The sequence below is a fragment of the Lepisma saccharinum genome, chromosome 27 (assembly GCF_977018435.1).
Source record: "Lepisma saccharinum chromosome 27, izLepSacc3.1, whole genome shotgun sequence".
Classification (NCBI taxonomy): domain Eukaryota; kingdom Metazoa; phylum Arthropoda; class Insecta; order Zygentoma; family Lepismatidae; genus Lepisma; species Lepisma saccharinum.
The window spans coordinates 56,005,594-56,019,181 of NC_139255.1; the positions used below are offsets into that span (position 1 = coordinate 56,005,594).

Sequence of the window (13,588 nt, forward strand, 5' to 3'; positions counted from 1 at the left end):
CCTGCTAGAATGTTCCAGAACAACTTTCTAATAGTCTGGAAGGGAGTAATGTTTGTGTATATATATCGTCCTGTTTTTGTACCTTGTTACATTTGTACTTGGTGCAGAGTCTGAAGAAGACCGTGCTAGATGGTAGAAACGTTACGTTTAGTTTATGTTTTATAATAAAATAAATTACTGCCTTGGTCAGCATATTGAGTTTTTCATATCATGGAAACAAGGCTTAATGGTGTTGTAAAAAGCAGCGGATGAAGATGAGTATAACCAGTGCGTAGTTATAGATCAGTAAGTTCATTTGAACTCTCAAGCCTAACTATTGCCTATTTTTGTGGGAGTAGGAAAAGGTGAATTATCCATTTGCCTTGACTCATCTCAATCAACAGGCCGCTAGGTGCCGGGGCTTGCCCCGAGTTGATAGATTCCTGGAGATGAGGCCTGCTCGAAAAATGTTTATTATGCAGAGTATATACTGTATTTGATTAACAGAAGAAGTCCTGGTCTGTCATTGGAAACAGAAGTTATTCATATGTACTTCATAGACCGTCTATTCAATGAAAACGTTGGCATTCAATTATTTTGTCATGACGACGTGAGAAATAGCTTTCCCAGAGGATGGATACGTTACGGGAGTAATTTCCGGCGTATAACCTCCCCTTTTACCTGTTCTGTTGTGTCACTAAAGGAAGTAGGATTGAAATTGGTAACATGCGGGGTTGCCTTTCTTACGCGTCACAGCAGGCCCTCGAAACAGCCAATCAGACGAGCGAGTTATTAAAATCTTTCCGCGCTCTTATGTTATTGGAGGCCAGGAATGGCGCCACGCGCTCGAAACAGCCAATCAGACAAGCATGTTCTTGAAATGCGATGCTTCTCACAGCACCTTCCCATTCTCTCTTTATGTTAGTTCGGCCAGTGTACGTTAGATGGCGGGGCAGTCGTTGTGAATTAGAATAGGAAGTAACATATTACTTTTTAAAGACTTATTGGAAATTATTTAGCCTCATTTTTTACAACTATACATTTTCTAAAATCTAAATCTAATGAAGAACCTAATCATAAAAATTGCTTATAAATGTAGGAATCGTCCTGAAGCATACTGCAGTGCATTATATCATGATGAATCTTAATTAGTCATATGTGTCGTGATATACAGGGTGAACAGAAACTATAGGGATACCTTGGTAAATACGCGTTTCCGGACATATGTTGATATGAACTTTTTTGTTCCTTTACTTATCAGGAATCACCTCCTAAAGTGTCCCTATAGTTTCTGTTCACCCTGTATATTTACCTGCGTTCGCTTTCACTCATAGCGATCCTAACTACGTCGTGAAACTCAAGAAAAACTAAAGAAATCAAGAAGTAGGTGAAGAAATCAATTAGAAGTAGAGAAATTATACTTGTCAAGAATTTTTGCCATCACAATGACTGACTGATTGATTTATTTTACTTCACTTTTCTGCTCCTTTGGCTAATCGCGACGATGAGGATGGATGGTGGTAAGGTAAGATGGATGAAGGGACAATCACAAACATCTGTGAGTCCAGATGCCAGAGCCTCGCTAGCAGTGGCGGCGAATATGTCCCAAAAACCGGGGGGGGGGGGCAAGGTGCCAAAACTAGGGGTCAAAGGCAGTATATTTCCCTTTGCAGATAAGATTTAGCATAGTGCAGGGGCAAAAGTGGCAAAGACTGGGGGGCAAGTGCCCCCCTCGCCCCCTGTATCGCCGCCACTGCTCGGTAGTCTGTCAAATGTAGTTCAGGGTGCATTAACACATATACAATGCAAGTCTAATTCTCTTGTTAAATACAGATTCAGTTTTCATCGTAACTGGCCTGTTGGTAGGGGTTCTTCATTAAATAAATATCAATTTTCCTAATTCCTAATTTCCAACTTTACCTAAGTAGGGGTTAGAAAAACGAAAAAAAGGTCAAGAAAAAGTCATGAAAAAGCCAAGAATTTTGAATTTGTTATTTTGTTAGACACCCTGCACTTTGTGAGAGAAGCGTAGCAAAACGGAAAGAGAACAATTCCGATATGAAGAAAAAGGAATCTGCAATTTTTTTTTTTTTGGAAAAACAGTTTTTCGGATTAAAATTTATTTTGTTAATTTTACCGAGTTATGGCGACTAAATGATGGATTATGTAATGAACAGAGAAAAAGGACGACAGGATTTAACGTTTTTTATTGTGTTCCTGTTTCCTCTGCGGCAGGGGTGCCCAAAACTACGCCCGCGTGTCACATCCGGGTTGTCAAAGTATTCTACATACAGTGTTGCTCGCTTTGGAACTTATATAACCTATTTATATTAGAGCAGATGCTATTTATCTAAATTCATAAATTGATTGGCTTTATTTTACTTCGCTTTTTGTGCCACTTTTGGCTAATTTGCGAAGATGGGGATGAGTGATGATGTGATGAAATTGATGAATGGACACTCACAAACATCCATGCCCAGGCCAGGATTCGAACCCAGAACCCCTGGCGTCGTAGCGCGATGTGCTAACCACTCCGCCACGGGGGCCGGCCTAAATTCATAAATGGAAGATAGCCTTCGAAAGTAGTTCGCTTAATTCGCCCTGGTTTCGAAACTTGAGACCAGAGCGAGACTCAAATTTCAATCGATACGAGACAGATGACGAGAACATGCCCAATATTGCACTTTATGCACAGATTAGCTAATTGGAACTGGTTCTACAGTTTTAGAGTGGGATCCGTATCGTGTGACTGTACCGAGTATGAAACCCGGAACCACTTGATTACAAAGCGACGACGTTATCACTACACCATCAGGACACTAGGTGTGCTGTCTTGCCTTGGCTTTGTGGCGTAGACTTCCTGGCGGAGTGGTTAGAACAACGCGCTACGTCGCCAAGGGCCCCAGGTTCGAATCCTGCCCTGGGCATGGGTGTTCTGTGTGAGTGTTCCTTCATCAATGTCATCATATCATCACTCATCCTCATCTTCGTGATTAGCTAGAAGAGGCAGAAAAGCGACGTAAAATATAACAAATAAAATCAAAACGTTGCCTCGGTGATATCCCCACCCAAGGGCGTCTCTAGTAGAGATGGCCAAATCCGGATATCGGATAATTTTCTATCCGGATACAGGACATTCTGATATTGTCCGGATTATGCGCATAACAAATTATCTACATATTCGGATTATCCGAATGGGTGAATTATGAAGACAGTTTTATCGTATATCCATTTTACGAGCTATCCTCATTTTCTTTTATTCGTTATTTTCGCTTTTTACTGCACGCATTACTATGAGTTGCATCCGAAACGGATATCGGATAATTTGATATGCAGTAGTGGAATAACGGCGAAAGAGCAAAACCGCGAGAGTAACAAGAGCGAAAATATTAAGCTGGAAACTGATTGAACGGGAGCGGAATACGTGCGAAACGGATTGAACAGGAACGGAATATGAGCGAAACGGATTGAACGGGAACGGAATAAGCTCGAAACGGATTGAACGGGAACGGAATAAGCTCGAAACGGATTGAACGGGAACGGAATATGAGCGAAACGGATTGAACGGAACGGAATAAGTGCGAAACGGATTGAACGGGAACGGAATACGCGCGAATCGAATTGAACGGGAACGGAATAAGCGCGGAACAGATTGAACGGGAACGGAATAAGCACGAAACGGATTGAACGGGAACGGAATATAGGCGATACGGATTGAACGGGAACGGATTAAGCGCGGAACAGATTGAGCGGGAACGGATTAAGTGCGGAACAGATTGAACGGGAAAGTAATAAGTGCGAGACGGGAACGGAATAAGCTCGAAACGGATTGAACGGGAACGGAATAAGCTCGAAACGGATTGAACGGGAACGGAATATGAGCGAAACGGATTGAACGGGAACGGAATAAGTGCGAAACGGATTGAACGGGAACGGAATACGCGCGAATCGAATTGAACGGGAACGGAATAAGCATAAAACGGATTGAACGGGAACGGAATATAGGCGAAACGGATCGAACGGGAACGGAATAAGCACGAAACGGATTGAACACGAACGGAATAAGCGCGAAAGGTACAACCGCAAATCGGTTTATCACTTTCGCGCTTGTTCTGGCGAGCCTTTGAAATCAGGATTTCCTAGTCTCTTCCGGGGAACCGATAAAGATGATGCCATAAATTAATAAGTATGGAAGAAAATCAGATGATTGGAGGAGGAATGGGTAAATAAACCCGCGAACAGATGAATGTCGCCGATTGAGCTCAGCGCCTTCTCGCACTTGCGAAACCTCGGCTCGCAACAAAAGCCCGTGTGAACAGGGCGCGGATGTTTTCAGGCAGGGCCTCCATTCTTTCTCCTCTCGGTCCTCCACTCTCCCTGCAGCCGTACCAGCCGCGGACAGTTTCCGGCGGACAAAGCACAAAGGGAGATCCAAGGAGAGGCAGCGCCGAAACAGAGTTGCCAACCCTGGTTTGAGAAAAAGCAGCGAGATGATGATTTAGGAAAATTGATCAGGAGCATTGACTCCAACAAGATGTTTCTCCAGGGACACACAAACAACAGGCACTGCTCCCGTGGCGGAGTGGTTAACACAGGGCGTGACGACGCCAGCAGTCCCGGGTTCGAATCCCGGCCTTCATGGGTATTTCTCGTCAGTGTCGTAGTCATCTTCGCGATTAGCTAAAAGTGGCAGAGAAGGGCAATAAAATACTAAAACAAAATCAACCTATGAATCAAAACACACTGCTTCACTTTGAAGTTCGGGCGTTCTTCTTGCTACCACCCTGTACGAGTCTTGTAGTTATTATTGTCTTACAATAATTATAACAATTACTGTGACTGAAATGAACTTGTATATAGGCTGAGGCACGTATCTAGAAATGTGTTTGGGGGGGGGGGAGTCCGAACCAAGTGTCTCAGGAATAATAATAATATTTAAATTAAAATAATTATATTAAATCAAATTCATACTAATTACACTAAATAAGTTAATATTATATTATTATTACACGAATAGGTAAAAAGACTGTATAAGAATAAAGATATAACAGCGCATATTCATTACGGAGCTTACCGATAGTTAAGATCGGACTAATTTACATGAAAACAAGTGCCCTGGCAATGAATTAATGTCAAATAGATGAATAATTGAATATTTATCGAATAACAAAAATGTTGGAGAAAAGTAAGTTTCTGATTAATATCTTATGCATATTATTTTGAGTAGTAGTTTACATAAATCTTCTTTGTAATGTGATTCAAAGCCGTATGATCCCAATATAATCCTTGCCTTCCAATAAGTTCAGAGGAAATTATACAACAAAGGCTAAAAGAATATAGTTTAGTACTTGATAAGTCTTCGGGGGGGCCTAGACCCCCTCCCTAAATACGTCCTTGACTGGCTGATATTCGTTTCCAGGACGGGTCCGCTTGATCCCCCTTGCGTACGCACATGTACGTGAGCTGAATACAGAGTCTATATGTTCGGCGAGGGCCTCCGCCTCCCCGATGGCTTAGTGGTAACGCCATCGCCTTGTACTCAAGGAGAACCGGGATCGATACCCGGTGGAGGCAAAATAAACCACATCAATCAATCTTCCTTTTCTATATCGAAGGGGTTAAATATGGTACACCCAGTAGCAAAAGTAACTTTGAACAAGCTAAAGTAATAAAGTGAATGAATACTCGCATATTTTACTTCGAGCCTTTCTTCGCCTAATGGTTCATATTGCAGCATGCAACCAAGATGTAAAATTTTCTTGCATATACAGGGTGGCTCATAATTATATTAACACTTAAATGGCAGGAGCATATATTCTAGGCTTGCTAGACTTTCTGCGGAGCCTGAAGTCTAGAGAATAAAATACAGGAGAGAAATCGATTTGAAATTGTAAGTAATATTATTCATATCAGTGAGATGATGATGCTGATTCTGGAGTTGGCAACCTGGTTTCTTATGAGTTGGCAACCTGATTTCCTATGAGTTGGCAACCTGATTTCTTAGGAGTTGGCAACCTGATTTCCTATGAGTTGGCAACCTCATTTCCTATGAGTTGGCAACCTGATTTCTTATGAGTTGGCAACCTGATTTCTTAGGATTTGGCAACCTGATTTTTTAGGAGTTGGTGAATCTATTTCTATTCATAGCCTAGGACCACGTGATATAGTGAGATAGCCCAGATTTTGGATTCAGTATACGCCACTGTTAAATGGGTAACTTGTTATTGTCTGTGCCGGTTTTTGAGCACACCCTGTAGACTATAGATGCAGGATGGCATGTGAGCAATATGGTAACAATCGTATAACACACATGTAACCGTCTTTCCGTTCTTTGTAGACAGTAAAAGTTGCATGCCTTATCGCTATAAAGTGTTAACATAATTATAACTCACCCTGTATATTAGAAAAATATATACCTGTTGAATTTGATAAAAGGAAGAAAACTCCCCTCCCACAAATTTGCGAAATTCTCTCACATGGCACTGAAGTCTCTATCGGTTCTGTCTCAGATCAGGCTAACGAACATGCAACGGAAATATCTCAAGAGTTGCCAACAGTGTATGGCTTTGCGACCCGAAAATGCTGCTCCGCCCTCTTTGCAAATTGTGAATTCTTCTAGCCGTGGAGGGCAGGAACCTTGCGCTTCCTACGAACGCGTTTCGGTAACTTTCCGCTGTTGGCAAAATCTCCAAAGAAGACACAGGCCCAAGACTTATATTCAGTCCCACCCAGTGGCGTGCCCAGGATTTTGGAAAGGGAGGGGTAATGCATACTTTTTCTTGGTAGTTGGCCCTCATTTTGTCATATTTTCCTATTTTTTTAAGGAATACTAGGCCAAAGGTGGGTTATAACCCCCACCAACCGCCCTCGGGCACGCCACTGCCCACCATGTATCTAATACATTTCTGTTGACTGCAGCAAAAGCTTTGAACTGATATCTCAGCACCTATCACTTCCCCTCTGCATCTCTCTTTATCTCCATCACCTTCTGCTTCTATGTCTGCTATTCTTCTCTTTTGCCTTTGATATTGATTTGGTTCGAGTTTCTACATACTCGTAATTGACTAATCACGAAGATGGGGATGAGTGATGATGTGATGAAATTGATGAATGGACATTCACAAACATCCATGTCCAGGCCGGGATTCGAACCCGGGACCCCTGTCGTCGTAGTCTTTCTCCTCTTCTTTCTGCGTCTATCTCTCTATGGCGGAGAAAGATAGCAACTTTTCTCCTGAGATTTCGGCCAGCGTATGAGACCGGTGATCACGCACCATCGTTTGATTTGTTGTTTAAAGTCCACCTTGTGTACAGAAAGGCTAATCGAGACTGGACCTACAGTTTAAAGTTGGATCCGAACCACTGTTCCTCCGCCGGGTGTCAAACCGGAACCCCTTGATTACAAGGCGACGACCCACCGTCTTGATAAAATTGGTGAGCGTAAGAGTGAGTAGCGTAACCCAGTCACGGTCATAGACACCTACTTAAATGACTAGGGGTTCGTCGTGCTGACCACACGTCATGTGAGAGTGAGGGCGGCAGTCGGTATAGGTAGGCCTTTGCCCTCAAGGGCTGTTGCGCCACAGTTGAGTAAGGTAGCCGGCGTTTGCATATTTTCGGGAACAACAAGATTTAAGTTATTGCTCCTGCCTAGTTCACTCTGACTAACAGTGTATCTAACTTATGGGCCCATAGGGTTCGAGTCCACTCAATATTTGTTGAGTTATTATCATTCAGTGGCGTATGCTGCGTCTAAGACCTGGGCTATCTCACGATGCCATCTGGTCCTAGGCTATGGAGGAAGGGAGAAGACTGGACTCATTCTTGACGTCTTCAAGGAAGCCACGTTGACATCCCAACGGTAGTCAGGTTGAAAACTTATAAAGACTCAGGTTGCCAACGCCTAAGAATTCAGGTAGCTAACTCCTAAGAATTCAGGTTGCCAACTCCTAAGAATTCAGCTTGGCAACTCCTAAGAATTCAGGTAGCCAACTCCTAAGAATTCAGGTTGCCAACTCCTAAGAATTCAGGTTGCCAACTCCAAAGAATTCAGGTAGCCAACTCCTAAGAATTCAGGTTGCCAACTCCTAAGAATTCAGGTTACCAAATCCTAAGAATTCAGGTAGCCAACTCCTAAGAATTCAGCTTGCCAACTCCTAAGAATTCAGCTTGCCAACTCCTAAGAATTCAGGTTGCCAACTCCTAAGAATTCAGGTTGCCAACTCCTAAGAATTCAGCTTGCCAACTCCTAAGAATTCAGGTTACCAAATCCTAAGAATTCAGGTAGCCAACTCCTAAGAATTCAGCTTGCCAACTCCTAAGAATTCAGGTTACCAACTCCCAAGAATTCAGCTCTGCAACTCCCAAGAATTCAGCTAGCCAACTCCCAAGAATTCAGCTTGCCAACTCCTAAGAATTCAGGTTGCCAACTCACAAGAATTCAGGTAGCCAACTCCTAAGAATTCAGGTTTCCAACTCCCAAGAATTCAGGTTTCCAACTCCTAAGAATTCAGGTTTCCAACTCCTAAGAATTCAGGTAGCCAACTCCTAAGAATTCAGGTTGCCAACTTCAGAATCGCTATTATCTTCTTTTTGAAATCAGCTTAATTCACTCAGTTTCTAAGAGATGTCTCTTCCGTATTTTGCTTTCTACGCTTGGCAGATAGAATAGCAAGCTAGCCTGGGATATACGGTCCTGTTATTCGTGGTGGATTGTTTATTGAAATAATAATAACAGTTGAAGTAAGGGTGCATTGTGGGTGTGCATTAAAATGACACATGGAAGGGAGAATTGTGTTATGATCTTATATCAAGTGTGTGAGGCCACCCAGTATTTTTCAAAAGTTGGCGCTCCTGCTGACCAATTCGCCAGGTGCCTGGGCTTGTAGCCGGACAATTGCGATGGCATTTTAAATCTTCTATAAAATTGAAGGGTGACTTAACACCCCGTACGCGTATTTACAAACCCGATAGTGCTGCAGAACCTCCAGCGATATGTGGCTTCTGATTAGCTCTCATTCCGGAAGTTAATCCAGTGTTCCCTCAAGACAACGCTAGACGGCAGAGTTGTAATTGGCAATGTTGATTTAAGAGATCCATCCCAACAAGATAAGAAAGCTCTTCAAACTGAGATTAATTTTCAGCACATTATTTTTTAAATTAAGGTTTCGAAAGACAGAAAATCAGAACTCTTCTAGAAGTTAATGGTTTTCTTATTTAGAGTCATATTAATGCCAACATTGTAACTACTTATGCATATATAATTTCTGTCACGTCCATGGTTGATTATATACAGAAATGGATTTATTTAGTATATTTCTCCTTTAATGCAGTAATCACTTCGTATAAGCTACAAGCGCTTTCAGAGAAATCAACATTATTATTCACGATGGTTTCATATTGATTTTTATCACCTGAAGACGATTCAAAAACATTTGTTTTCCATACAAATATATATTTCTTAATATAATTTCGACAATTTGATTACAAATTTTATTTCTAAATAATCACGAGTCAATACTTATCCTGTAAACAGACAAACAAGGAACGACGGACAAGGAACATAAACTCTTCCGGTGCGCACAGCCAATAAGACAGCGTTGTGTACGTCTGGTTCTGCAGCACTGTTTGTAAATACACGCCCCGTACAATACCTCTTACAAGAGAATTATATGAAATAATGATACTTTCGGCTGGGAATTTTTTGAACATGGGCTAGAGCCAACAGACACCTTTTGAAGTGAACCTTTCCTCTGTGCGAATATACTTTCCAACTCCCTCGTCGATTTTAAAGTTACGCTTCTTTCTTTTCTGACCTTCGCATGTACTTGATGTTGGTGTCTTCTGCTTGGCTCTTGAGGCAGGGCAGAACGTCATGAATTTTTGGATGCGGTCTTCCAAGCCATCTATTATTTTGTTGTTGCAACCTTCTACAGCATTATTAGTTCTGTGGCGCTTTTGGTTAGGTTAGGTCCTGATCGGCGCAATTGTCCAATAATTTTGTAATATGACCTTCACCGTCAAAATCATGCAATTGTCCATGATTTTGGCTTCATCGCAATTGTCCGCCATCGGAATTGTCCTAGATTCGCCTGGGCTTGCCTGATTTTGATTGATTTATTAAATTTGGTTAATTTTACGTCGCTTTTCGGCATCTTTTGGCTAATCGCGGCGATGGAAATGAATGGTGATACGATGAGAGGACAATCACAAACACACAACACGAGGAATATACTGGCTGTAAGTCCAGGCACCGGAGCCTCGCTAGTCTGCAAAATGCAGTCCAGGGTGTCCTACGTAGAGGGAAGTTGACATTTGGGTGTCCTTGAAAAGGGCTTCCCCGATGGCGCAGTGGTAGCGTTGCGCCTTGTAATCAAGGGATCACATAGTGCTTCGGATTCCACTTTAAACTGTAGGTCCAGTCCCGATTAGCCTTACTGTGCATAAAGTGGACTTAAAATACCAAATCAATCAATCAAATCAATCTTTGGAAAGGAACACACTTACACCCCCGGGCTTTCCTGATGTTGATGATGTCCGGAATCAACATGATGACACGGCATTGCCAAAGTTTCCCTCAAGATAGTTGGCAACACTTACATTGAGGCCAGAATCTGCCCTGAACCTAACGAAATGACAGCTACGGATGTGTTCCCACCTGGGAAGGATGCCTGGAATTCCATCTACCTGTCCTTCCTGGCAGTGGACTAGTCCTGAGATAACTCACTTGTTCTTCCATGGTGGTAGAGAGTGGAGATTTCCCCAGACTTAGGCCTTTTTGGAATGTGTCCCTCCACGTCCATACGTGACATCATCACTGCCATGACTGGACACTAGGTGTGGACGATATCGGAAATTTGATATCGCGATATACGGTCAAGACAATATCGTCACAGACTATACGATATTTTTTACGTATCTTGATATCGGAGATATATATTATGTCTACGATATGTATCGCCAAATATCGTGACGATATATGGCCGACACGATATCTATCTTGGGCATGGGCGTCCGGAAGGGGGGGCAAGGGGGGGCCGTGCCCCCCCCTGGAAAATGAAAGTCAACCAAAAATTATATATATCATACATATAATTTCATTTCAGCCACAATAATATGTGTTAATTATTGCATGAGTATGATAAGTTCAAATTTAAGCAATGTTTTTTGAGAGAACAACACTATTATTGGAAAAAATATGCCATGTTTGCCCCCCCCTGGAAAAAATATTCCTTCCTTGCCCCTCCCTGGAAAAAAAACTGCGGACGTCCATGATTTTGGGCCTTCCAGATGGCGTAGTAGTAACATCGTCGCCTTGTAATCAAGGGGTCCCGGGTTCGATATCCGGTGGAGGCACATAGTGGTTCTGATCCAACGTTAAACTGTAGGTCCAGTCCCAGTTAGCCTATGTGAGCATAAACTCAACTCAACTTTAATTTTTGTACTTGGCAACGTACCTAATTGAGAGATGGTACAGTTTTGCTTTGAAACGCTCGAACCAAGGTGTTCGATGTTGCGTCATCCATCCGGTGCGTCCCTGTTCGCGCAGCACAAGAATCTGGGAGAGAAGCACAGGTCGCTCCAGAGCTCATCCAGTTTGTTACTTTCCGACTTTTCTTATCCCCTGCGCTCGCTGCTCTTCTTGCCCGCTTGTCTTTTGTTTACGTGTCTGTTACCTGCTCGTTCCCTCTCTTCCTGTCTGCCGGCGCACCCCACCACGCCCCTCGGCCGACAGGTGGCAGCAGTGAGGTGATGCGGCAGTAGGCGGTCAGCGAGCAGCCAGGAAGGATCATCGCACACGAGAGAAGGAGGGGTCGGTCAGTCTGGTGTTCGCGACGACAAGGAGGTGGTGTTTTTTTTGCGTTCTTCCCCCTGCGACGACAAAGTATTTCTGTGGACGAACACGAGTGTTTGGTGAACAGGCTGTGTGCTACGGTGGTGTGTTTAAGTAAGGGGGTGTGATCTGTTACTTTCTTTGGGATGGTTCGAGTTGACTGCTGAACATGTGCCTTGATGCCTCTGTGCATCGTCGAATGTCAAGTGCCCTACAGGACGGAAGCTGACCTTTGACTGAACACCGCATCGAGATCCTAGAGAAATAGGTAAGTGCGGTTCCACGTGTGTAGTTGCGCAGTTCGTCTTGCGAAATGTGTACCGTTCGTTGTCTCTCGGGACGTTTAGTGTGTCGCCTTTTGGTCAAACAGTTTCCGGATTCGCTTTGCGCTAGGCTCAGATCTTGTCGAGTCCTGTCGGATGTTTGACAGAACTGGGGGTCATGTTGTACATTGGAACAACTTCGCCAGTTATGCTAGATCAGGAGTATGCACCGGGGAATTTGAACATGGCTTGGTGGATTTGTGTCAAACCCTCCAAAAACAATAAGGGAAATTATAAGTTGTTACCTAATAGCTTGTTTAGGGCACGATGCCCACCATGGGGTCCCCTGGGGGGGCCTCTACAGGGGGAGGTAAGCCCGGTATGGGCAAGATATCGCACCCCTTGTCATCTAACGGTTAACAACAGCTCCGTTACAGGGTAAACCTATTTTCTTTAGAAATTGACTGATTGATTGGGTTGTTTTACCTCTTTTCTGCCTCTTTTGGCTAATCGGAAGATGAGGATGAGTGATGCTACGACGGAATTGATGAAGAGACACAAACACAAATTCAGAGACCGGGATTCGAACCCACGATCGCTGGCGTTGTGGCGCGCTGTGCTAATCATTCTGTCACTGAGGTCTGCTAAGTCTAAACTTCTCAGGCTGTAGAATGGTTCATAGTAACGAGATATATTTTCGAGAAAGTATTTGGCGAAGGAGAACGGATGTTGTAAAGTCTGGCCGTTTAAATATATTTTCACTGTGACGGATCTTAAACCTCTATTTACGTAAACTTTGCAATTACGAAGAAATCCGATTTCACTGGTGATTTGAATCCCAATACGTTCCATTTGCGAGTGTGGCAAAATACGCCAATTATGTGTTCCCAATTTTCTACTGGGGATTAATAAAAATATTGATTTAGAGGGGGTTGCAGACTCTAACGCGAGTGGGGCCCCTGAATTCCTGTCAAAGATTTGGGTGGGCTGCATTTTCAAATAAGCATGTGCTTTGATATTCGCACTGCCGTTATGTAATCAGGGGAAGGATTTGTTATCCAATGAAAGGTAGTAAAAATGAATTATACAAATGTTGCATTCGGAATGTTTAAATTTTACCATACACGGGTTCTGAAACCAGAGACCCTGAATTCGAATCTTCTACGGTTCCTCATTATTTTTGTACACTTCTATTTTATTTTTATCAAGAATTTGCATTTTGTGAGGGTGGCGCCGCCCCCTGTTGCTGGGGTATGTTCCAATTCTTTTTTTGATTGGCTGTTTTTCTCTCCCTAAATTGCTGCTGACTGGATCAACCTATAAGAAAATTTCGTATTGCACTTGGCTAAATATAGGCTATATATTGTAACGTGAATTGCATATTCACAATGAGTAGTAGCTAATGTGTTCGATTTTATTAAAACAGAGTGCACGGCATAAATTTGCAAGGAAGGGATATGTAGAATACGCGAAAGGATGATTCAATTGCACCTTCTAAACAATTACATAGATT

General features: G+C 42.9%; 1 protein-coding gene across 2 annotated transcripts in view; it reads left to right on the forward strand.

Moving 5' to 3' along the window:
• Positions 1 to 13,588, forward strand: part of peb (zinc finger protein pebbled) — a 225,815-nt gene that overhangs the window by 77,870 nt on the left and 134,357 nt on the right. The window contains exon 1 of one of the 2 annotated variants that reach the window (XM_083113394.1): positions 11,756 to 12,080. The exons of the other annotated variant lie outside the window; for it this stretch is intronic. The gene's annotated coding sequence lies outside the window, so the exon portion shown is untranslated. Of the gene's footprint in view, positions 1 to 11,755; positions 12,081 to 13,588 lie in introns of those variants that run through there. 2 annotated transcript variants of the gene reach the window in all.